The 25,165-nt window shown below is 36.9% G+C and overlaps 1 long non-coding RNA gene across 3 annotated transcripts in view; it reads right to left on the bottom strand.

Annotated features, from left to right (window-relative positions):
• LOC136999476 (uncharacterized) overlaps positions 1 to 24,474 on the bottom strand; it is a 29,259-nt gene extending 4,785 nt beyond the window's left edge. The window contains exon 1 of one of the 3 annotated variants that reach the window (XR_010889862.1): positions 17,071 to 24,474. This is a non-coding gene — a long non-coding RNA (uncharacterized lncRNA). Of the gene's footprint in view, positions 1 to 9,246; positions 9,623 to 11,102; positions 11,682 to 17,070 lie in introns of those variants that run through there. The other 2 variants (XR_010889860.1, XR_010889861.1) reach the window with 2 other exon arrangements.
• Between the last annotated feature and the right edge of the window lie 691 nt (positions 24,475 to 25,165).

Genomic DNA, 25,165 nt, shown 5'->3' with positions numbered 1-25,165 from the left:
CATTATTTTCCTGATATTTATTCACAATATGTATCAGAAATTCGTATATCATTAGCTTTAATAAATTTAAACATATACGCGCGTGCATTCGATATTAGACAAATATAATATACCGAACAATCAAAAGCATTTTATTTATAAAGAGTAATACACAGACTTTTTTTAATCTGCACGTGAAGCAACAGCCGTTTGTGTATTTTAAATTATTACCGCGCTACACAATTATGTTGCAATCACGATTTTGCTAGCTTTTCGCAAAGAAAACAAATTAATACGCGTGTCATTATCATGTTGGTAATTCGAGTGAAACTCGAGCACATTGTTAAATAAATATTAATAACATGATGATTGGGTAAATAGCATGAAGATTATAAGAAATCTTGTTGCGTCCCACGGCGGATATAACGAGATTAAGACTATGTGCTGTTGGTAGATCAAATATCGCGCGAACCTTATGATCAGTGAAAATCGATATTGCATAATTAAGAGTGAGGATTTTCGTAAACCTACACAAAGACGTAAACCATGGTCAGAGACGTGCGCAAGGAACATCGATGCAAGGCAAAGACAGCAAAGGACTCGGACGCTCTAACTATATTCGGCGTGTAATAAAAGTATCCTGCATAGTTTTCATTCGCAAAATACAGTCGGCAAATGTTGACACTTTTTTGTGACAGAGTTTCGTGACAGAGTAGACCAAAAATAAAACAGATAATCGAAACTGAGCAGCGAAACTGAAATTGACTTCTTTTATCAGCATTTCTTTGAATAGTTATTAAAAATTAGATACCCACAAAATTATTCTACTACATCTATACGGCTGTCTTTAATGATTTAGTTTAATTAGTCTATATAATAATAAAATGATCTTTACTCTTGCAAAATATAAACCAGATATAATTTGCGACGTAACGTGGGAGAGATTTTTTTTCCGTTATAATATTTCTCCAAAATTCAAACGCAGTGTCGATTTTGAGGGAATAAAAGACGCGCTTGTTCGCGCGAAAGGTTTATCAATGAACGAGCGAAACGGACATAATGAGGAGGGAATGTGTTGGACGAAAGACAACTAGCTAGGGTTAGGACGTCAATTTTACGCCCTTGCGACGGGGAGCGCGTGCATCCTCCGCGCGAAGGGGGCACAACGCCGACGTGAGGAAGGAGCATCGGACGGGTAACACTAGCCGAGTAAGCTCCGGACACTTTTCAGGATTCACGGCTTAGCACCCCCGCGTCTCCTCAGGCTTCACGTGTCTGCCTGACCCGAGCCGGGCCTCCACCACTGTGCCTCGGACAGCTCGCGTCCGCCGTCCCGTCATCCTCCTATGCCAGAAACTTCTTAACTTACGCCTTACGCGCTGCTCACGTTACTCCAGATCGGAGGAGTGATTTCGTCCTACGCGCTTTCGCTTTGCGCCACCCCGATAATCCGCTAAGTGCCATCAATAAATTGCATAAGATACGGTATTATTTTTAAACCAGAATCTTGCTTGATAGCAATCAAAGCAGGGACTCAATAACTAAATTTTAATTAAAAAAAAAAAAGAATGTTTTTTTATAACGTGTTACGGAAAAGCATGTTTACGACAGTTTTAATTAAAACTCGCTTTTGGTTCGAGATAGGCAACTGGCTGTCTGCTACGAACTAGGTGTAACTTATTGTTCGTCGTACGTATTTTTCGCAATCGATTCGTTTGTCTGCACAAGATTTCATAACGAAGTCTTTGATGCCGGTGTTAGAACATAAATAAAAAATTCTATTAAATAATAAGTATTAATACACAGCGAAGAGCAGGTGAGGAAAGAAGTGCGCTTCTTTCACATTAAAATTTATTTTCTTCGAAAATTACGCAATCAATGAAAGAATTTACTTTATATTTTTTACTTGTTTATTTCATGGAATTACTTTCTTACTGATTGTACTTTGAACGTCCTACATAATTTCAATTTAAATATTTGCGATATAAATGATACGATTTTCTTATCGACATTTTCGCAAAATATTTATCGTTGAAATTAAGGTCAAAAGTTACGCGACAGGATTTTTCGATCTGTCATTAAAATTAAGATCGTAATATTTGTAAGATTTCCTCTAAAAATTTTGCGCAGCACAAGATATAAATATAGATAATTGTCGGTGGTTTGAGCTTTATCTGTTTGACATAGAAAACAAATTACTGACATTCAATTAACACATGAGCTATCAATAGCTGCATCAGAGCTTAAAACAGCTGTGGGATGCACATGCCGATGATAAATACGATCAATCTCGTCGCAAAACTCACAAGAGATGTTTTTAACGATGTATCTTGGGATCTCGTTTAATCCTTTTCCCAAGTCGCGGTCTTCGTAGGTGTTCATTGTCGATTATATAAGCACCCACCTTAAGTTTATGTCATATTTCATCTCGCAAATTTACAATGAAATAAGACAGAAACATAAGACGGTTTGCTTATGATATACTTTTCCTTTTAGTTTTACAAACTACTGGCTCGTCATTCTTCTTCAACGTTATATTATGATTTTTCTTAATTTAGAGAATAATAGTACATAAGTGCTTCATGATAATCGCTTTAGAAAATTATTAATCATTTAGCTGCAACATCGCATGTACAATTTTAGCAAGGATTGAAAAATGTTTGAAGCAAAAATAAGTAAGATTTTAACTCAATAACTTTTAAGACTTTCCTCTGTTTATTTGTGAAATCATTATTTTATGCTGATTAATATGGAAAAATAAACCAATGCATTTATGTCGTAATCATGGTACATTTTCGGTTTCTTTATTTGTAATTTCAATAAAATCTTTGCATGACCTGAAAAATAATCTCAAAATAATAATTTCTGTATGTCGCAGTTAAAAGATTAAGATTAGCGCAAATTTCACCTGTTAACCGGGAAAGACGAGTTAACTCATCCTCTGCAAATACTTCTATAATAGGCAAAATAACTTAATTCACAAAAAAATTTAAATATTACCTTCAAACATCATTGCATCGTTTGTATTGAAAAGAAATTAAATCGTATTCACATTTTCTGCAGGCAAAATGACCTAATTCGTCTTTTATCTATGCGCGTAGGCACTGTTTTTCATCAAAAAATTGTATAGTTAACAAAATAAGTTTAAACAATTCATTTATTTCTTAATTACATATGTCCCAAGCTCGATACAACCTTCTAATCAGTTTATTTTTGAGAATGTTATCAAGGATACATTACTTTTAGCTGCATCATGACATTCTAGAAAAGGTCAGACGTTTTTTCCATTTTGGATAAACTGTCTGGCATTAGTCTTATTAATAAACACTACTAAATATCTCCGTTAGAGAGAAAGTGTTTAGAAACTTTTCTAAAATGTTTAATAAAAACGTACGGCAATCTTAAACGTATGGCAATCCTAAACCGGCTCGCAAATATTGTATATTATAAGTTTATCGATTATAAAAAAAGTCATCAGTTATATAGCGTGTAGTGACCTATTGTAAATTGTTAAACCAAGGGTTAACAATATCAGGCTGGGGACATTTACATTATCTATATGTAACATATTATCTAATGTAACTTATAGAAGACGTAGGATGGAAGTTCTTATACGTATATGTAATCTTGCGTAACGAATTTATGACATTTCGCATAGAGTCACCAATAAACTTGCTTCAGTCATGTTCAATTATTCGTTTGCAGTTGTATTAATAACTTCTACTGTTGATTTTGTACAAAAAGTTTTATTAAAATCATAATTAGAAAGATTGATAACGGAAAATGTTAAACCTGTTTCGACTAATAGATAAGAATTCGCCGCTTCGCTTAATTTATATGATAACAAATATGAATTCTTATTAGACGTAAGATTTTATACTTTCTGTCATCAATCTTTTCAAATTAAACCATTCTAAATACGCATAAACAATTCTATTGTCGAAAATGAATATTCGAGTTAGTGGCATATTAGAGTTAAGTCGTCACTAAAGCGAATTCGTTGCTTTGCTTGATTTACATGATAACAAATAAAAATTCTTATTAAACGTAAAAGATTTGATACTTTTTGCCATCAATCTTTCCAAATTAGACCATTCTAACTACACATAAACAATTCTATTGTCGAAAATAAATATTCGAGTTAGTGGCATATTAGAGTTAAGTCGTCACTAAAGTGAATTCGTTGCTTTGCTTGTTTTACATGATAACAAATACAAGTTCTTATTAGACGTAAAAGATTTGATACTTTTTGCCATCAATCTTTCCAAATTAGATCATTCTAAATACGCATAAACAATTCTATTGTCAAAAATAAATATTCGAGTTAGTGACATATTAGAGTTAAGTCGTCACTAAAGTGAATTCGTTGCTTTGCTTGTTTTACATGATAACAAATACAAATTCTTATTAGACGTAAAAGATTTGATACTTTTTGCCATTAATCTTTCCAAATTAGACCATTCTAAATACACATAAACAATTCTATTGTCAAAAATAAATATTCGAGTTAGTGACATACAGAATTAAGTCGCCACTAAAGCGAATTTGTTGCTTTACTTGGTTTACATGATAACAAATACAAATTCTTATTATACGTAAAAGATTTGATACTTTTTGCCATCAATTTTTTCCAATTAGATCATTCTAAATACGCATAAACATTTTATTGTCGAAAATAAATATTCGAGTTAGTGGCATATTAGAATTAAGTCGCCACTAAAGCGAATTCGTTGCTTTGCTTGTTTTACATGATAACAAATACAAATTCTTATTAGACGTAAAAGATTTGATACTTTTTGCCATTAATCTTTCCAAATTAGACCATTCTAAATACACATAAACAATTCTATTGTCAAAAATAAATATTCGAGTTAGTGACATACAGAATTAAGTCGTCACTAAAGTGAATTCGTTGCTTTGCTTGTTTTACATGATAACAAATACAAATTCTTATTAGACGTAAAAGATTTGATACTTTTTGCCATCAATTTTTCCAAATTAGACCATTCTAAATACACATAAACAATTCTATTGTCAAAAATAAATATTCGAGTTAGTGACATACAGAATTAAGTCGTCACTAAAGTGAATTCGTTGCTTTGCTTGTTTTACATGATAACAAATACAAATTCTTATTAGACGTAAAAGATTTGATACTTTTTGCCATCAATCTTTCCAAATTAGACCATTCTAAATACACATAAACAATTCTATTGTCAAAAATAAATATTCGAGTTAGTGACATACAGAATTAAGTCGCCACTAAAGCGAATTTGTTGCTTTACTTGGTTTACATGATAACAAATACAAATTCTTATTATACGTAAAAGATTTGATACTTTTTGCCATCAATTTTTTCCAATTAGATCATTCTAAATACGCATAAACATTTTATTGTCGAAAATAAATATTCGAGTTAGTGGCATATTAGAGTTAAGTCGCCACTAAAGCGAATTCGTTACTTTAGTTGATTTACATGATAACAAATACAAATTCTTATTAGACGTAAAAATATTTGATACTTTTTGCCATCAATCTTTCCAAATTAGACCATTCTAAATACGCATAAATATTTTATTGTCGAAAATAAATATTCGAGTTAGTGGCATATTAGAATTAAGTCGCCACTAAAGCGAATTCGTTGCTTTGCTTGATTTACATGATAACAAATACAAATTCTTATTAGACGTAAAAGATTTGATACTTTTTGCCATCAATCTTTCCAAATTAGACCATTCTAAATACGCATAAATACGCATAATTCTATTGTCAAAAATAAATATCCGAGTTAGTGGCATATGAACCGTTAAAATGAATACATTCATTATTCTTCAGATCTTGGAATAAAATTTATAAAGGATTTTATGAATCTTATTCTAAGATCTAAAAGACAATAAACTTGTTTGCTTGAATGATGGCTAAACTCTGATTTGCCACTTAAATATTTATTTTCGGCAATAGAATTGTTATTTAAAATGGTCTAATTTATTGCACGGCTTTGATTTGTCTTTAATTCATTTTGGACTAATATTTAGATATTTCTTTATTGTCAAAATAATATAAAATCAAGTTTCAATTTGATACTTTCAGCAAACTTGTCACACAATTGTATTGTATTAAATCAGTGTTTAAGAGCTAGGCAGAGGTGAAAACTGTCCATTAGATTGTCATGAGATCCGGCCTGAAAGACGGCTACATGCGTGCTTAGGTACAAAGAGTTGCATAAGAAGCCTTAAATCTGCCCGAAGTAAACGGGATTAATCCTGTCTACCCCATGCGAAGCCTTGTCAATCTCATTGGCGTAGATATCGTCTTCTTTTATGAAGATAATATTTCATTTTGTGCTAACGGCGTCAGTTTTTCGCGTTCGACCTTGATGCCAAACATGCTATCGTCGCGTATCGCAATGCACATCAAGACATTGATCGTTTAACGATATGACCGCCATTTTCTGCGGTGTCTAAGTTCTGTGCTAAAATAATAGTTGTCTAAACTGTATTGCATTCAAGGTCTATCGTTAAACACGTTTCTATCGCTATTTTTTAAGAGACTTAGCGGCAAAAGTTATTGCCGGAATTAAACAGTGTTGACTTGGATATGGTTGAAATTATTTGGCTGTTTTCTGCAAACCAATGCATGGAATTGAAAAAATTAAACAGTTTGGAGTACAAGAAATCTTATTTTCAATAGTTTAATTAATATAAAAACTTTATACAAGAATTAATTACAAAATTTTTATATTTTTCTACAGCTACATCCACGACAAATGTTTCGACCAGCTAAAAATCAACCAATTTCACAAGGGATATTAAAAGAATTATTTAACACACTGTTGTAAAAATATCATGTATTATTTTCTAATTTAAGAAAGTATTAAAAATTTTGGATTGTAATTGGTTTGGAAAAGTGCATTGAATATTTTGATTTCACTATCTTTTTCGTACTTTTCTTAAAATCTAACATTTTTATGTAATTTTTATACTATAAACTGATAAAAACGATACATTTCTTGCACTCAAAATTGTTTGATTTTTTCAATTCTATAAATTTATTCTCAAATAACAGTCAAATAGTTTCAATGAGATTGAATCCCACTTGAATCTCTCTTTTAAAAAAAACTCTTAAAAATAACATAACAAAACTTTTTTATTATTTTGCTTTTCACAATACTACATTACGCGATACAAGGTAAACAGTTTCTCTGTGTTTCTTGAAAACGTAACCATAAGACAGTTAGTAAATCACTTATTTGTCAATTTCAAAGTTGTAAATTTTGACGACAGGTAATTGTTTCGGCAAGAAACTTACTGATTAGTTAAATTTAATAATATTATTTGTATTGAGGCTCAAATTTACGTTATGTAGTATTATGGATTTCATTATGTGTTTTTCAAACAAATATTGCAAAATATGAATTTGTACATATCCGCTTTTTCCGTAAAGAAACGTAGGCCTCTTTTAACAAAGAATATTCACGTGATATAATTAGCATGATGAATAATATTTTTGACAATCGATAAGAAAAAAATATTTATTCATAATTATATTCTGTTGCTTTATATTTTAATAGTGTAACGTAATAGCATAATTATTTTAAATTTATGTTTTCAAATATAACATAAAATTAATTTTAAGAAATGTTTAAAGAAACAGATAGTAGTTAAAACACCAAAAATTGGCAATTAATGCTTCAATATTCTTATTAAAATAAAATTCTTATTAACAATCAAATTGTTGAAAGTATAATCTTGAAAAATATAGCGTTTTCTAGCATTTGAAAACATTTGTTTACGATACTACACATGTGCGTACATTTTTGTAAAAATCACTATATTTATTCTACATGGAGAAAATTTTATATCAAAAATTACTATGTACGGCATTAATCGCGGACCATGAAACCGCGGACCAAAAATTTTTACTATGTTTCACACGTGAAAAACGTAGTAAACATTTTTATAATTCCTTCATGGTCCGCGGCTACTACCGTACATAGTAATTTTTGATATAAAATTTTCTCCGTGTATATTATTGTCTAAATAATCAAGCAATATTGTAGATTTGTTAGATTTGCAACAAAAAATGTTTCGTAAATTTTAGGCCTACGTGTAAGGCAATGTATTGAAATAAAATATTTCATATTTCAGCAAATATTATAAATTTTGCATAGATACTAAGCCAATATTATTACCAGATATTACATATTAAAATGTTCTATTTCTATTTTATATAAGTTTTAACTGTAGCAATTAAATACGAAAAAATTATGAGAGGAATAATTGTTTGCCATATTCGATAGATTTTGAAATAAATCTAATTTATACGATATTTTTAACAATAATTAAAACTAAATTGACAATCATCAGTAATATAAGAGGAATTTGTATCAAATAAATTAACTTTTTTCCTTTACCGTCGCATATAATACAAAGGAATGATGAATACCTACTATAATTTTAGATAGAGTTAATAGAGTATTCAAAAGCTTGAAATATCACAACAAAAATTTTTATTATTAAAACTATTTATACGTTTTTTTACTTTAATGTGCAATTAATTATATCTGATAAAATTCTATCATACATAACACCTTATTTTTTGTGTATTTATGTAAAAATAATGATAATGTAATGTAAATGTGTATTAAAATTATATGTGTGTATACTTTTACAAATTAACATTGTTAATGGATTCTTAATATGTAAGAATGGAGAATTTTCATACGCTTAAGAAAAATTGCGTCATAAGCACAAACGATTTATAATTATAGTAATCAAAACTTATAATTAGATTTTCTTTGCTAATTGCATGCTTCTAATGTAATACTTTTTAATATAGCATGCTATATTAATTAAACTAGCATAAAATTTACAAATAACGATTATTAGAAACAAGTAATATGCACACAAAAATAGATACGTGTGACGAGTTTAAAAAAATATCAGATATTCTGAGTTTTTTAAAATTAGCACTGAAAACAATTGTTATTACAAATACTCGAAGATTGTGTATAAAGAAATTACAAATGTAATATACCAATTGCGCCTAATTATTTTACTTTTGAACTTTGTATATTTCTTATTTGCATCGATCAAAGAGAGAACCGATTTATTCGATTCAGTAATTGAAGATCGTAAGTGACCGCCGGAAGAATTTCTGATATTTTACGCGGTTATTTGCGATTCGTTGCGACTTTCGGTCGTGATAAAATAACCGGATGAGAGTACAGAGAACAGATTGCGCACTAAACAAGAATCAGATACGTACCCAATGGCAGAGAAATTGTTGATTTTGTTTACGGGCGCAAAGTGACTGAAACCGCGTCGTCGATCCCGAGCGACGGCACGCGACACCGTCCGACGGCGGCGATCACTCCACGCGGTGAGAACGATCTCGGCGCAATCACACGTGAGCGATCGCGCGGCTTAATTTGCTATGAAATCGAACAAAGAGAAGAGGCTGCGTGGCGATCTCGCGGATCAACACTTTTTCCAGGTAATTGACATAGCAGATGCTCGCGAGGCGACTGCCTGTATACGAGCGTGCGGCAGATCAATTTGCTAGTTTCTCAGAGTTTGCTCTGCCATCTGGTACGGGGATGCAGCACTAGTGGCTTTTCTGTTGTTCGAAATATTTGCAATCCAGAATCGTTCAAAGATCCTTCGTTACCGTTGAATTAAAAGATCTCAATGATTGTTTGCGTAAAAACAAATTTGCCGGCGACGTAGGGTTGAAGAACTTACTTCCAAACAGACTTAAAAACCTTTCCCTATTTTTAAGATCAAGATAATGCATTGTAAAATCTTTTTACAGCCTTCTATTTTTTAAATTATTGAAGACAATTTGGAAATAAATTTTTCCTCTCTTGACGAGGTTCTTTATAACGGCGGAGATCTTTGATTCCGTTTCTGGAGAACGTTACTATTATTGTTTGCTGAGAATAGTGTGTTTAACACAGCAAATTGTTTAAATTCAATGTTATGTTAAAGATAATTTTGATAAATGTATATCGGCATTGTTATTGATATAATATTAAAATATACATTTAATATATGTTTATGACATCTCTCTTATTAGCCACTAATATATGACATTTATTACAAATTGAGACAATTAAAAAATTGAAGACAACTGATAAAAATTGAACTACTATTAAAATGACTATTAAAAAGTACTATTGAAATGAGCTAGTTGAGTAACGTATCTTGTATAAGTATTGTATAATCAAAGTAGGTCGATTAATATTTGCACAGATGGCCGGTAGAAAAATATCGATTTTCTACATATGTTAATGTTTTGCTTAGTCATTTCATAAAAAAAATGTGTGTCGACACTTAAAAATAACTTTCGGAACAAAGTTCAGTTCTCAACTTTCAAGTATTTTAATAATGACTTTTAATAATAATTTTAATAATGACAACTTGACTTAATGTAGCTTTATTATTTGAATGTGGAAATAAATTTTACTTCTTTCTATTCAAAGTAAATTAATAAATCGAAACAAGTACAGGTTCTCTAAGATTTTTCTAAATCATACATATAGGAGATTAGACGTAAAAAACGACCGCAGTTGTCAGTGCAAAAAAACATTAAATTTTTTTAAGTATTTCAGTAATAAATTATTGGTCCACATAGGACCGACATATAAAGAAAATTTTTCGATAGAGATTCGATAAATTAATAAATCTTCTTGACATTGTTTCATGTTTACTGGATATTTATGAGTTTTCCATTATATTAATTAATACAATGTAAGGTTTATTAATTCTCTGCAATAATTTCCTATTCATTAAATGTTACTTATACGTTAAATGTTATTTCATTAATCGCATTATTATATAAATCATATTAATAAATTGCATGAATAAGCAATAAGAAGCTTTAAATTAAAAGCAAGTCGAAACTTAAATAACATCAAAATTGCTACAGATTTAAATTAAAAAAAAAAATAACAAATTTTAGGTGAAAAATAGGTTTTGGATTAAATAATAAAATCACTAAATACTTTTGATGCGCATGGAAAAAGATTTCTTTACAAGATTCCGTCTAATAAGTCTACTTTGAGTTTCAAGTGGAAAAGCCGCATGTTAGGTCAGACAATTTTCACTACGCTCGAGACTCACCTTTGCTCACCGAATAACGCGACGTTTTACCGCAACGGGAAATGTGTCGACCAAGCTCACCGATGCATTACGTAGGGTAAAGGAACGGAATTTACTACCCCTTACCAATGCACAGTACTCTATCGGCCGTGGCATCGGTACTGTAGTTTCATTCGCGCGTTACTTTCCCAAGCGCATCGCGTTTCCGTCGGAAAATACAATCCGACATTGACAGCAGTTATCTACTGTCAACGATAAGACAGCGGCTCGTATTTATAACGACTAGAAGACGTGTTAATAGATTCCCGAGCACGTCAACAGTGCTTTTGCCTTTGAAGTAACGCATCGAGGCGAAGTATTTGACGTCACTATTTAAAAGATATTTTTTTATATCGATATTCATATGTGTAACGGCAATGTCAGGCAGCGACGCTCGATGACGCGCGGGTGGTTGATGACGTCAGAGGGAAACACGCTTGCACCGGAGCAATGAACTCGTTGCGCCAGAGGGGGAGCGAGGTCACCGTTGGCACAGAGAGAAAGAGAGAAAGAGAGAGAGAGAGAGAGATGCAAGGTACGAAACCAGGGCAAAAGGGGTAGAAGATACTACAAGAATAACCAGCGACGTATCGTCAAGCATAAGTCGTAACACAGTTAAGAAGTAGAATTTTAACGATCGAAACGGAGTTTTAAAGTTTAAACGTTCTTGAAAGATCTCGTGATATCGCGTTTAACAGCCACGTAAAAATGAAGTTTGATGGAAAAGCGTCGAAGAGATCATCGTAACTTGAAAAATCGCAGAATAAAGTGCTTCCCATCGGATTAAGAATAAACTCAAGGTGGTTTCTCGATAATGCTCGCAATATCAAATTATCGACCTTATAGGTATAAATAGAACGTATCTGCAAATATCCTAAAGGTCAATGCTGGCCGTTTCTAACTTTTAAGCTAAAATTTCTATATTTATCGCAAAAGACACGACATAAATCTGTAGAAATTGAATGACAAAGAAATATACGTTTGTGCGTGCGCGCGTAATATAAATTGATATATCGACATAATGTATCTTATATTAAATAGTTTTTTTCTTAGTTTTTAATTATAAATCTATATTACTTTTGATAAAATTTTTGGGCAAACACTCGATTACGGTGTCGGATTGCTTACACACTAATAAAATAGTACTGGAATGCATTCGCGTTTCGTCGCGTCTCCTTGTCCGCGTTTGATACAGACCTTCGTTACATTGCGCTCGTTGGGGTCGTTCATCGGGGGTGGTTCTATAAATAGCGCGCCACCCCGTATATAGGTATTCGGGTCAGTAGGAGAGACTACGAAGACGAGCCAAGGGCGAGCTTAAGATTTTCTATTAAGCGCGATTTTTGTCTAACTAGTCTCTCTTACCAATCGACTTTGATTTTTTTGTTAAAAGTTATCGAACAGCATGTGTGCAATAATTTTTGTAATAAAACATTTTACTACTAAGAAAAGACGTCTGGTTAATAAATTTATCGCCTCGCATTGCAAAGAAATTAAATTTTTGCATCAATTTATTTTACGCGAATAATTTCACCCAACTAAAAATTCGATGGATGAGAATGTGCAATTCTTAATAACGCGATTTCTCGATATCTTCTTACGCGAATTGACTTTATGACACCGGCGAGGGTGCTCCGACCTCGCGTAAATCGCGGACGTTTTTACAGCACTCCCGTCGGCGGAAATATACGAAAATATAAGGAACCGGCCGCGCGCATTTTCGTAACTGCAAGAGCTTGAGAAGCTATTCTCCATTCTTCTCCAAGTTCTCGCAGGTTGACCCAGATACTCCCATGTGCGCCCCCATGTATCTCATTGGACCCAGGATGGATAGTTGCCAGGCAACAGGCGCACCATGAGCCATGGGTTCTTTCGGCGGGACTACACACCCTATCGTCCTTGACTTACCTTGCGCACAATGATGATTGCGCGATGAGCCACTGCGAAGTTTCGCCACGCACCGGAAACTTTCGCGATTTATCGTTCCGACCTTAGAAAGCACCGCGGTCACGCCGTAGCAAGTCTCTAGTCCACTATTTAGTCGCGATTACCGCAGCAAAGATCCTTGTACGCGTTAAAACATAGACATCGGCACTGTTTCAGGAATGTTTGACGGCGGCGATTGTTCTCGAGGAAAAATCGAGTTTCACGATCCGCGATATTTGCTCGCGACCATCGCGGTTTGATACCGCGCGTCCTTGAAAGAAGACGGAAAGTCGCCGTGCCGCCGATCGGAGGCTGCTCAACCGAGAACGCCGATGTTCGATCTGCGATTGTCTGTCTTGCAGTCTCGCGACCACCGTCCGTTCATTCCCTCGCCACTTTCCTTTGTATCCTCCACTATTTCAGATGCGTGTAGTCGAGCCGAGGCATGGCTGGTGGGGAGAGATTGTGAATGACGCAAGTCATGGGAAATCTAGGTCAGCAGGTCATGCTACCCCATCCCCCGGTGAACTTCTCTTCAATGGGGCTTTATTTATGAAACCCGATGTCGCCCGGCCAAGGATTTACCTACCGATGTGCGGATGGGCTCGCGGCGAGCGATTAACGCACCGATCATGAATGATCTCGTCCGGATGTTGCTTCGAGGAGCGCGCTCTCAATGAGATTTCGACTCGATATCGCGTAGCCGAGAAATGACCATCCTTTGTGAACTGTTAGAATATTTCGCGCACTATCCTGCTCTGAATTTCTTCGACAATAGATTTGTTTTGACGTGAAAAAATATAATCGTCAATTATATAGATATTTACTGAGTTCTTTGTCCATAAATTGTTGTTTTTCTTCACATTTTTTTTCTCGTTCAAAATTTCGACTCGATATTGACTCGATATTCGACTCAATTTTGATAAATTAGACATTAATAATAAATTAATTTTTTTAAAAATAACTACTTAATATTTGTTCGGTTTTCTTATGCAACTTTTATCAATTTTCGAGGAAAAATTATGTTTGCAAGAAAAATATTTGGGGATAAGAGACTCCGAACAATTTATGGAAGTGTTATAAAAAGTTCGACAGAAGACTATTAATACACACTTTTTACACCGCGGTCAGATTTAAACTAACAGAACGTGAATATTCTTTGATCAATAAAACGGGTTATGCGCTGCTATATCAAGGTACAGAAGAAATTACCGCATTTGACAATGTCAACGATTTATCGATCTGCTCGCTTCTACCCGAAGGTCACGGAAACTCGGTCAGGCTAAAGCAACTCGACTACCTACGGTATTACGGGTAACTTTGGACCTTTCAGAAAATCGAACTTAGCTTTTATTCATTAACCATATATATCTGTACACGTACTATACGTACAACTGAGTGGATAATAATAAGACAACGTAACCGGATTGGTATATAAGTACAGAAATATATGAATGAAAAAAAAGAAATGTAAAAATGTAATAAAAAGAAATCGATATTGATTCTTCGACGATTAGTTTCGAAAATTGATCTACTCGCGCGATAAGACATACGTTCAATGTTCGTGCCTGATTATTTCTGCATGGCGCACAACGTAGACTTTTTTTTATAACTATTATTATCAAACTATTTTTATAGTTTTAATAAACTTCTCTTCTACTTCTCGGGATGAGAAAATGATTAATATCACTTTTCTGCTCGAACTATGAATATGTTAAGACAGATTGCGTTACGAAGTACAACGAAAAAGGGACAATTTAGCCCGAAGAGATTGAGAATCCCGCGAAACGAAATAAAATAAACGAATTTTGCGGGGACGGTGTGTGTGTGTGTGTGTGTGTGTGTGTGTGTGTGTACGTCGACGCGAACGGGAAGAAAGTACGATGAATGGTCTTTAACGCGGTAGAGGGGAGTCTCTGAGAGAGACGAAGAATTGGAGAACGGCGAAGAAGGTGAGTAGAGGCGCACGGCGACCTCTCGGATCGGACAGCCTTGGAAAACTGTGGCTTTGAACTGGCGTGCACCATTTCTCGATGCCTATTGCGCCCCTCCGCGCGTGCAGCGCGTGACGGGAGAAGGGTGATCTGCGATCGAGATAGCAGGGGGTCCAAGGGGGGATTGCATACAGGCGCATGTAGAGACTCACCCCCGTGACGTCAGTAAGCTTTCAGCCAATCGCACGTCTGCATTCCACCGACGTCACCACCTCCCCCGTTGTGACGTGCATTCCAAGGAAAAAGGGGGGAGCAAGGGTTCGGTAACAGGGTTGTCGTGGTGCATGGGGGGATGAGGTGGCGGCGGCGGAAGGTGCAGGATGACAAGGATGAGGGGTACGCCATATTTTGACCCAATTAACTGGACTAAACGACCGCTGTGAAAATTTGCCCGTTCCTTCGGACACCTCGCAATAATGTATCCTTATCCCGCGCTTTGTATTCTATATATCGACGGTCATCGCCTTGTATCATCAAGACTTATTTACATTTATGACGATACAAAGCACATTTGCACCTTCGAAGAAAGTTGTCTCCGCAATTGCATGAATAATTCTATCCTATTACTGGAAATAATAGAGAAGAATTTTTATATTACCATATTTTGCGCATTATTTTGCCTAAATAATGTGCAAGATACGATTCTGCAGGCAATTAGACGTTTAATACGTATAAAGATATGCAATATGTTTGAGTTCGAAATAGCTTTCACATTTCTCAGCGGCAAATAATTTTTTTCCCTTGCAGCAGAAATAGGAGATAAGAAGCATAATTTAAATAATTTTCGCTATTACTGCTAATTTTGTAAATCACAATTTCTTAAGTCGCGCAGAATTTACACCGTGCGCCACGAAAGCGTCTAGACCTAACCCGCTCGATCGAGTACACCGGCTGAAAAGTAGGGCAATGACGGTGACGGTCAGAGATGCGTCATATCGCAACGAGTTTTTTGCGCAAGCTGACAAAACGTTAACATTAAAAATGTGTGGAGATTTATCTGTGCTTTCTCGCTCGACGATAAATAGTATGATAGTATGATAAATTAATCTATCGTAACCAGAGACCCAAGAGAACGAGGACAAATATGTTTTACGATTGAAATATGCAAAATTTAACAAACTTCTCCCAATTTTGATACTAATTTTGCATCAAACGTTTTCTCAGTTTACTCTTGTTACTAAGAGAAAAAAGTTTTTCCTGCAAATTTTAATTTAATTTTAATTGTAACCATTATTTAATAACGCATATAAAACTTTTCAAAAGCACAGTTTGAAAGAAAAAATTTAAAACATTGAATTTTTTTGACGTAATATTTTGGTCTCTGAAATAAACAAGAGCGAGGTCGCCGCACTCTCACTCTCGCAAGAAAGCAGCGGTTAAATGGTGATTTTCCGAAACGTGGGCGTCTCGTCTGTCGAGAATTCTGCGTAGGCGTATGTTTGGATCTCAAACCACGTGTTACTTTCTCGCAATGATACTTCTAATGCGTTCTACACATTTTATCAATTTTAAATATTCACGCAACGTAATTTTTTCTAATTTAAAAATTAATTTTGATCTTTAAAGTTTTGTAATTTACAAATCGTTATTATATTATATTAGATTTTAATTTTACAATTTTAGAATTGTTTGTTGTTTATTGATGAAGCAACGAATTTTGTATTACTATATAATTTTGTATTGCGTGTGTATTCATCTGCTATTATATTCAATTTTAAATCACACAATGAAACATCTGATTTCAAAATTATCAATCCAAAAACAAGTGCCATTTATAACAATTTAGTCGAAAGAGGCGCGGACGTGTAATATACAAGTATACGCTACATAAAAAAGTATACGTGAAATATAATTTCCTCTTTAAAGAGCTTAAAATTTTCAATTGCATTAAATGGAAATTAAAACTTTGGTTTGCAGCATTGACAATATCTGTCGTACATAAAAGAAAATTTACTTTTTGCCGTCAAAGTCTCCGTTCGCAGTAAGCGCGACTAAAGCTAATACTTTTTCGACTTTTACACACAACTGACCTTTTCCCAACTTGCTGCGGTCCATGATAAATCAGAATTTTCGCACTGTTCTTCCTCGCAGAATCCTTTCGCGTGCCGTAATATTTGGCCCAAATCCTTTGCACAGGATATTTCATTCCTTAACGCTTTCTGCGACCAGATCTGCTCTTTCTTCTGGATTGTGAGTTATCGCTGCTTTTCGTGTGCCAGCTCTGTCACGCCACCTGAGGATTTGCTCGCGGGCTGTTCTGCTGCGATGCCACTTGCGATCCGTGGTAGTGTCGTTCGCGGACGGACTCGACAATTCTCTGTGAAGAATCGCTCGGCGAAAGTGACGTGAACGGGCCGCCGAGCGGAGCGCGTCCGACCGCTCGAATTCGCGCCTCTCAGTGATCGAGGCCGAACTGCAGTCGGGCCAAAGTCCGATGGAACTCACCGAGTTTCCACTTCGAGGCCCCGAGGCTAGCGGGTTTGAATGGAGCAAACCCGCGATTGGTCGGGCTGACGGTGACGATGACGTCACTGCATTGATTGTCCCGCGCATGCCGCACCACGTGGCTCCCAGAAGATCGCCCTCTCTCTCTCTCTCTCTTTCTCTCTTTATCCCTCTCTCTGACTCCCTTTCCACCCTCTTGCCTGTCGCTCTACTGGCCTGGGTAAAGACTATTTTCAGGATATGCAGGAGAGAAGATTCTTCTACTAATCTATTTTTTTTCTTTGCTATATTTCTTCGCTGATAAGCAAAGTTTCCCTTCAATCGGAGACTCAACTGGTTTAGCTGGATATTCGCAATTGCATATCATAAATCATATGAATCGTTCAGAAGCCAAACTGATTAACTCTACTTTTTGCAATTCTTCCAATTTTAGTATCAAAGCGCACGATTGGCATTTTACTTTCTACGAATAGAATAAATTGATGGAGTTTTGTTTGATGGAGTTAGCCAGTTTGACTTTCGAACGGCTCATATATCATTATCAATCGTATGAATATTACAGTAGCGCTATAAAAAGAATGGTACAAGTGCGTAGCATAAAAAACTGAGCAATGCTTAATGATCAATTAAAACACAAAGTATCTATGTGAGGTAAATTTAATATCATACCTATTTTCATCAAGGGATTGTAATGAAAAATTTAATGCAAAAATAGAGCAAGGATGGACTTTAGAAGCTTCGGCGTAGCTTTCGAAAATCGCATTCCTGCCGTGCCTTATTCACGCGCGCTGCGTACCGGTTCATACATGATGACCTTGCGCAATCATTGAGGAACGTTAAGGAACAAGCTCATAAATAATATCGGCCGTGATACTTTTCAATCGATAATCGATCCGATCGCAGCCGATACTCAAACCCGTCCCGAGCGTAGTGACGGCATCGTCGCGTATCGTCGCCCCATTTCCTCACGCAAGAACTGCGTCTCTCTCTCCCTCTCTCTCTCTCTCTCTCTCCCGCCCCTCTTTTGCCTGCCCATCGGCAGGCTACGTACTCCGGAATCGCGCCCAGGCACCCCAGAAGTGACGTCTGTCCCGGATGCCTAATTCAACGATTCCAAAAATACACGGTTGGAGAAGCAGCAACGATGCAGCCACCACTACCGCCGGATGCTCTTCTCCAGCAACCTCATTCACCCAGTTTCCACCATCCCCCTCCCTGCCCTTCAGGTTCGCGATCCCGTGTGAGCTTTCGTGCCGCTCGACCCTCATATGCCGACTCGAGGTAGAGACGATCCGCACATCTTCGCGTCGCGCCAATTGCTCCAGTGGGAGATACGCCAGTTATCCCCGGGAAATCAACTTGTTCATTGTAACGGAAGCGCCGCTCTCCGTAGGTCGATTACAACGTGGCACGTGGCCCCCACTGAAGGCCCTTTTAATTCAATCCTCGTGTAAGAAATTTCTCAAGATTACGTCACTCCTGTATACAGATTCAGCGTGTCCGATCTAATCCAATAAGTATTTAGGCAAATTTATAAAAATCCACAACTATAAAAGTTTACGATGCGAAGGATATCAATAATATTATGATTCCGCTCCGACAATTCTGTCATTTTCTTTCACTTTCCCTGCGCGAATTGCCACGTTTGATTCAAGAAGCAACGATCCTGGCTCCACTCTTAGCGCTCTCCCTAAACGCAACGCCATTTTTTTTATTGTGCAAGCGCTCGGTCACCCCTTCAAAAATTCCCATCATTTTCCGTCAGCACGACGAAGTCGGGATGCAGTGGACTGATGCTGGGCCGCGCGTGCGACGAGGACGGAGAGAGGGGAAACGCGCGCGAGACGGAGAGAGTCCTAGCCAGGCAACCGGGGGTTTCAGGTCGATGCACCCCTATGCTCGCTTGCCAACGAGAGTTCGACGCCCCGCGTCATCCCCTGACGTCATTCTACCCTACCCCCGCGATCCCGGGTTATCCCTCCCGCCGCGCGCCGTCGACATGGATGCAACGGCGGGAGTCGGCCAGACCGAAATTTCGTCCTTCGAAAAGTGGATCGGACCCCTCCCCCCCCCTCCCTCCCCCCTCGCTCGACGTCGTTTGCGTCGCCTTGGAATTGTTTCTTAGTTACTCACTTATCCCGAATTTACAGAAGCGATTTCTCCTCGCGCAATTTGTCTTTCGCTATATGCGTAGTGCTCTTGTGAAAGATGAAAGATCCCCCGAAGCGATTCGGTGGATGCAGTTATATGCGCATAGTGGATATGATTAAAATCAATATTATAATCGGTAATTTTCAGCAGAAAATGTATAAATAAGTTATAGATATTATCAGTAATTTAGCACATTAAAATAGCATTAGAGATTTGTCAATGCACAATATGTAAAGCAAAAGAGATGTAAGATGGTTGTGTATAAATTAACGTAATAATATTGAGATGTGGAAATTGTGGAATGTACAATGCGAATTTGGAGAACACACGCGCACACACACACACACACACACACAAGTTCTATTTTGGTACAATTAATTTTCGACGTTCACACACAAACACAAGTAAAATAGTCGGGGAAAAAAAAAATTGTAGATAGTCCTACAATTAATGGCCATTCGATACAATTGCCTAGCGCTAAAAACAGCAGAATGGTGCGGCCTTTTGTGGCAAATAAAGTTGTAATCTCATCAGGGTCTCGCCGCTCGTTCGTTACATCCGGCGTGGCGATTGGCGTGTTATCGCGCGAATTTCCAATCGATGCCGCGAATTAATATTCTCGGTGCGGCCGCTGGTGCAGTCGATAACCTGTCCCTGACGTAACGCCCACGCGATGCAGTTGGCGGGGGATGCTCTCTCTTTTCCTCCCCCCCTCTTCTCAACCCCTCTCTCTCTCGCTCTCCCCGGCTAAGAGCGAGGGGCGGGAAGACCGGGGGATGCAGGGGCGCCAAGCAAAACTGGGTCAGTGGAGCTTCATTCACATTACGCGGCCATTCATGAGATTTGCCAACCCGTTCGGCTTTCGAGCTTTCGGCATGTCCCGCGACTTTTTCCAAAATTCATCCCTGTCGGCCTATTGTCGACCAGCGTTGTCTTCGCGACCCCCGAATCACGGCCGATATCTTTTTGCCCGTTCTTCCGACCGGGATAATACGTCAGCTGAATGAAGGTTCAAGAATGAATAAGTTTCCCTGTCATTTATCTTTCCTCTCTTCCGTTGCGCAAATAACAGTGAATCGCTTCCTGAGTTATGTTGATATGTATATACAAAATCAATAATGATGTACACATAAAGAACCAATTAGTTGAACCAGAATTTTGACAATTAGTGGCGAGCGTATTGTGTTTAGATATTTATGTATCATAATTCAGAACTGTTTGACAGTTCGGGATCTCTAAATGTTTCACATACGTGAAAAATTAAATAGATTAAGATTAAAGCTAAAATATTGATAATAGTTGATACAATAAATTAATTAATCACAACACACACACACACACACAAATAACAATCTAGTTTTTGACTTTTCACAATCGTGCTAAATAAATATCTAGATGTGTAATACAATAATATATATATACGCATCAAATTATTAAAATTTGATGCAATTTTATGTGTTCGGGCATTCCGTGTGTACTTGATAACAATTTTTGATAAAAATCGATTTTAAAAAGATAAAAAATTATGTAATTGTTTTATAGTTCATTACATATTTACTTTAGTAAGTTGCAATTTTAATAAATTACTTAAAATACAAAGTAATCTTATCCAATTCTAATTTTGCGTTACATCAGTCAAATAAATAAAAGATAAAATTAACAAGAACGTCTTATTTTGTTGATATTATTAAATTATGTTAATAATAATATAACACATTTAGTATAAAATTTTCCTCGATAATTTGCGATCAATAAACTAGAACGTAGCTCTGTAAAATCTTGGGGTTCCTGTCAGAAACCAGGAAAAGTCGTCAATTACAAAAAATCTCAAAACAAACAATAGAATTATTACTAAAATTCATCGCATCTACTACATTATTGAGTGATAAATATTAACAATAGAAATAAAGCAACAGCTATATTGATATCAAGACTAAATGTCTAAATAATAATTCTTGTTTCAAATGTGAGAAGTATCGTGCGAGATAAAGGCACTTCGGATTTACAAATATCTCTGGTACGCGATGTTATTAATATTGAATGTGCAATATATGGGAAGGGCAAAGTTCTTCCTGGTGATTTAAAATTTGTCCTCGATAGGGCCGAATCCAGTCGAGGGAATTTCTCAATAAACCCTCCGACCTCTCTTCCGGCGGTCCGCCTGGGTCCGCCCGACCTAGTTTTCCCCGGGCAATGACGTCGGTGTGACGTCACGGGGGCGCAAACTAGGTCGTGGGGTCGAAGCACCCCATCGACTTCCCGCGGATACTTGCCCCCTTGCTCGGTCGCCCGATTCATTGAAAAAAAGGAGCGGGATTAAAATGGTTACTGCCGTCGAAGCCGGACGTCCTTGTATGTCCGTCCATTTGTCGCGCATTTAACTGTGATTCGTCCTTTGTAGGAAAGAAAAGCGACACGTCAACTTTAACAAATTTTATAATTCTGTAGAGAAGGTGAGAGGTAAATATTAAATTTTGCACGAAATATTAATATTTAATTAAAATAAGTAAATATTAAAATTTGTATTGATATTAAACGGTTCAAATATCAGAATCAGAAAGATTTAAGACTTTTGGTATAATATTATAAATTGAAAAAAATGCATAGACTTCGAAAAGCACCATGCAATTTTATTCTCTCAGAAAGTAAAAAGTTTCAATTTCGCAGCTACATGATATTCGATGGCGTAAATAACTCAAATATCAAAAGAATCAAAGGACATAAGATTTTTTGACATTGTAATGCTATATTTTAAGAATGTATGGATCTCGAGAAACGTTACGGGAACAATGCGTTTGGAAAGATCGATCCCAAATTTGCTGCAAAATCCCTTAGTAAAAGATGATTTGCTAGATCCAACATATTTTGTATAAAGCCCGCACGATGTCTTCGGCTTTATGATACAGGCGATAGGTAAGTATTATCTATTATTCTCCGGCGTGTTAAATTGTGGTATTGACCGGTCACTATGGCTACCATGAAAGATATCACCGTGAAAGCATACCCACACATATTCCACGAGATTCTACGGAAATTTCCCCAATGTAAGAAAAGCCCCCGCGGTAATAGACAAACTCGTTTATTTATTTAGCAAAATTCTGCGAACCGCGAATTTCACGGGTGTGAACTATTTGGTTTGTATGTACCTTACAGCGGTGTGCTCGCGACCTCATTTAATTCGCGCAAATGCACAGCAATCGTCAAGCTTGCGTAATATTCGTCGAAATTTAGACGTTTGCGACGCAATATCATAGACGAATCTGGATTGTATCATAAAATAAAATTCTATGAAATGCCACGAGTACGTTTACATAAATAAAAAAATAAAATCTACTAGAGACATTGGAGTGTTGTTAAAATATTCAAGCTGTATTTAAAATATTGAAATACATCAGCATATTGACGTTTTGTTTATCTTTCTCAACGGTATCTATGATTTTTGCAAACTCAATGTTGCGTGCGCAATTTGAATTCTAGGATAATAATAATGAAGGATTCGCAGCTTAATGTCTAAAATATAAATAAAAAAGTCCATTTTACATATCATCAGGCAGAAAGTATGTGAAATTTTCCCGATCCTATTGAAAGCAAGCGTCATCATTCTTCTGCATTCTATCATGCCTTGTCGGTTCGCTCTAATGAATCTGCGTCGCGATCCTGCGACAATCTACAGGATCGCGAGAATAGCATACGATCAGCTTGGTGCATTTACGCGCGTTTTTCATCAGTTGTCAATCGATAACAGGGGCATTCGAGTGCCCCTGCGTGCACCTCGATCCCCCCCCTCCAATCCCTTCTCCTCGTCAAGTCCGGTCCTTCGTCGAGGATGGTTTGACGCGCGACGACAGCCTCCTGTTTCAGCCGCGAGGACGACTGTAGGAAGAACGAAGAGAGAGGATAACGCGCCGCAAGGAAAAGGAAGAATCGTGTTGAGACTGGAGGATACGTGAGGGGACGGCGGCGTCGACGGTTTGGCGCACGTGTATATATATATATGTATATCTATGCGTGTATGGTGGCGGAGAAGGCGAAGGGTGAGAGCGCCGGCCGATGGGATGAGGGGCAGGTCGGTGACGGTTATTTTTGGAATGTGGGTCACCCATAAACCCCGGCTTGTCCCGTGACGTCACGGGATCGTCGTCGTGGCAACAGGGACGCCGGGTCAACTACCTCCGGTTCAGAAGTACAGCCCCCCCCCCCCCCCCCCCCACGCGATCCTCTCGAGCGCACCACACGTTTCAACCTCGCCGTCCCACTCTCCAGGGACTCTACCTGCCGACCCCCTCTGACAAGAGGGAATAGGTTAGAGGTTACGGCACCGGGGTGGTGCACGCATCAAGAGAACCGTCTGTCTCTCACTCTCTGCCCCGTTTCCCAACCCACCCCCTTCATCGTCCATTCTTTCTGCATGCGCGTATATCTGTCTTTTTGCACGCGCCAGTTGCGCGGGATTTAGGCTCTAATATCAGAGGTGAGCGTCAAGGAGGACGATTACACAGAGCTGATTGAACAGCGCATCGACAGTGTATATAATTACGATCGTGATATTAAGCGCTCGAATCACGACCGACGCGGGTATCGTCGAGATAAGGTTGCGAGAACGTTTATTTATACGCGGTTGCACGTTATTTTGGAAGTGTCCTCTCCGAGAAAATTCGAGAACGTTGACCTTGATATTTCGGAGAGAGAGCATTGAGGATGAAGCGGGTCTTGTAAAATTAATTTCCTCTAGAATTTTTCGTTCAAAAATAGCTGCATGGAACTGCAATACTCTGTGCGTGTTGATAAATCTGCAGTATACGCAGTGCAACACGCAATCTTTATCAGACTGTCCGCATTACTGCGACATGCTCGTATGCACGCTGTATACGAATGTAGCACGGTCTTTATGTCAGCGAAAGCCCGTAACTCTTTCGTCGTTCTCGCCATCTTTTCGGTTGTGCAGCATACACGTTGCACGCTTTATCCACTACAACTTTGCAGAAAGCTGTATTATCCGCCCCCACTAAACCGTCTGACCAGATATCAGCATGCACTACGTGTCCGTCCGTGCGCGTTTGTTCTACTTGTCATTTTAATCTTCGTAACGATGATATTTATTTGTGCGTGCAATTATAGCATGTAATACTTATTTATGTTGATAAAAAATCCTTTATAATAAATTCTATATTAAAAAACATCAATATGCGCACGAAATGTTACCGATAATAAAGTTCACCGTAGATATGTTACCAATATTAACTGTGCGACGTAATATCGACATGTACCATGTGTCTGACTCACCGGGCTTGTTCTACTTGATCTTCCGCTCCCTGCTTTCGGGATAAAATAATTATATTTTATTCGTTAATGTTTCTAATAATTTTTTATCCCAAAATTTCTCTCTAATCTAGAAAATAATTTTGATATTTTTAAATTAATTTTGAAAATCCAAAAATATAGTAAACAAATATAAATAATAAATAAATAAAATAGCGCAACTCTCTCATTGTGCTTTTGATTAGTGTATAAATGTTCTTATAATTTATT

Source organism: Linepithema humile, chromosome 4, assembly GCF_040581485.1.
Source record: "Linepithema humile isolate Giens D197 chromosome 4, Lhum_UNIL_v1.0, whole genome shotgun sequence".
Classification (NCBI taxonomy): Eukaryota; Metazoa; Arthropoda; class Insecta; order Hymenoptera; family Formicidae; genus Linepithema; species Linepithema humile.
Note: the sequence above shows the minus strand (reverse complement) of the source record. Positions and strands in the feature narration are given on the sequence as shown.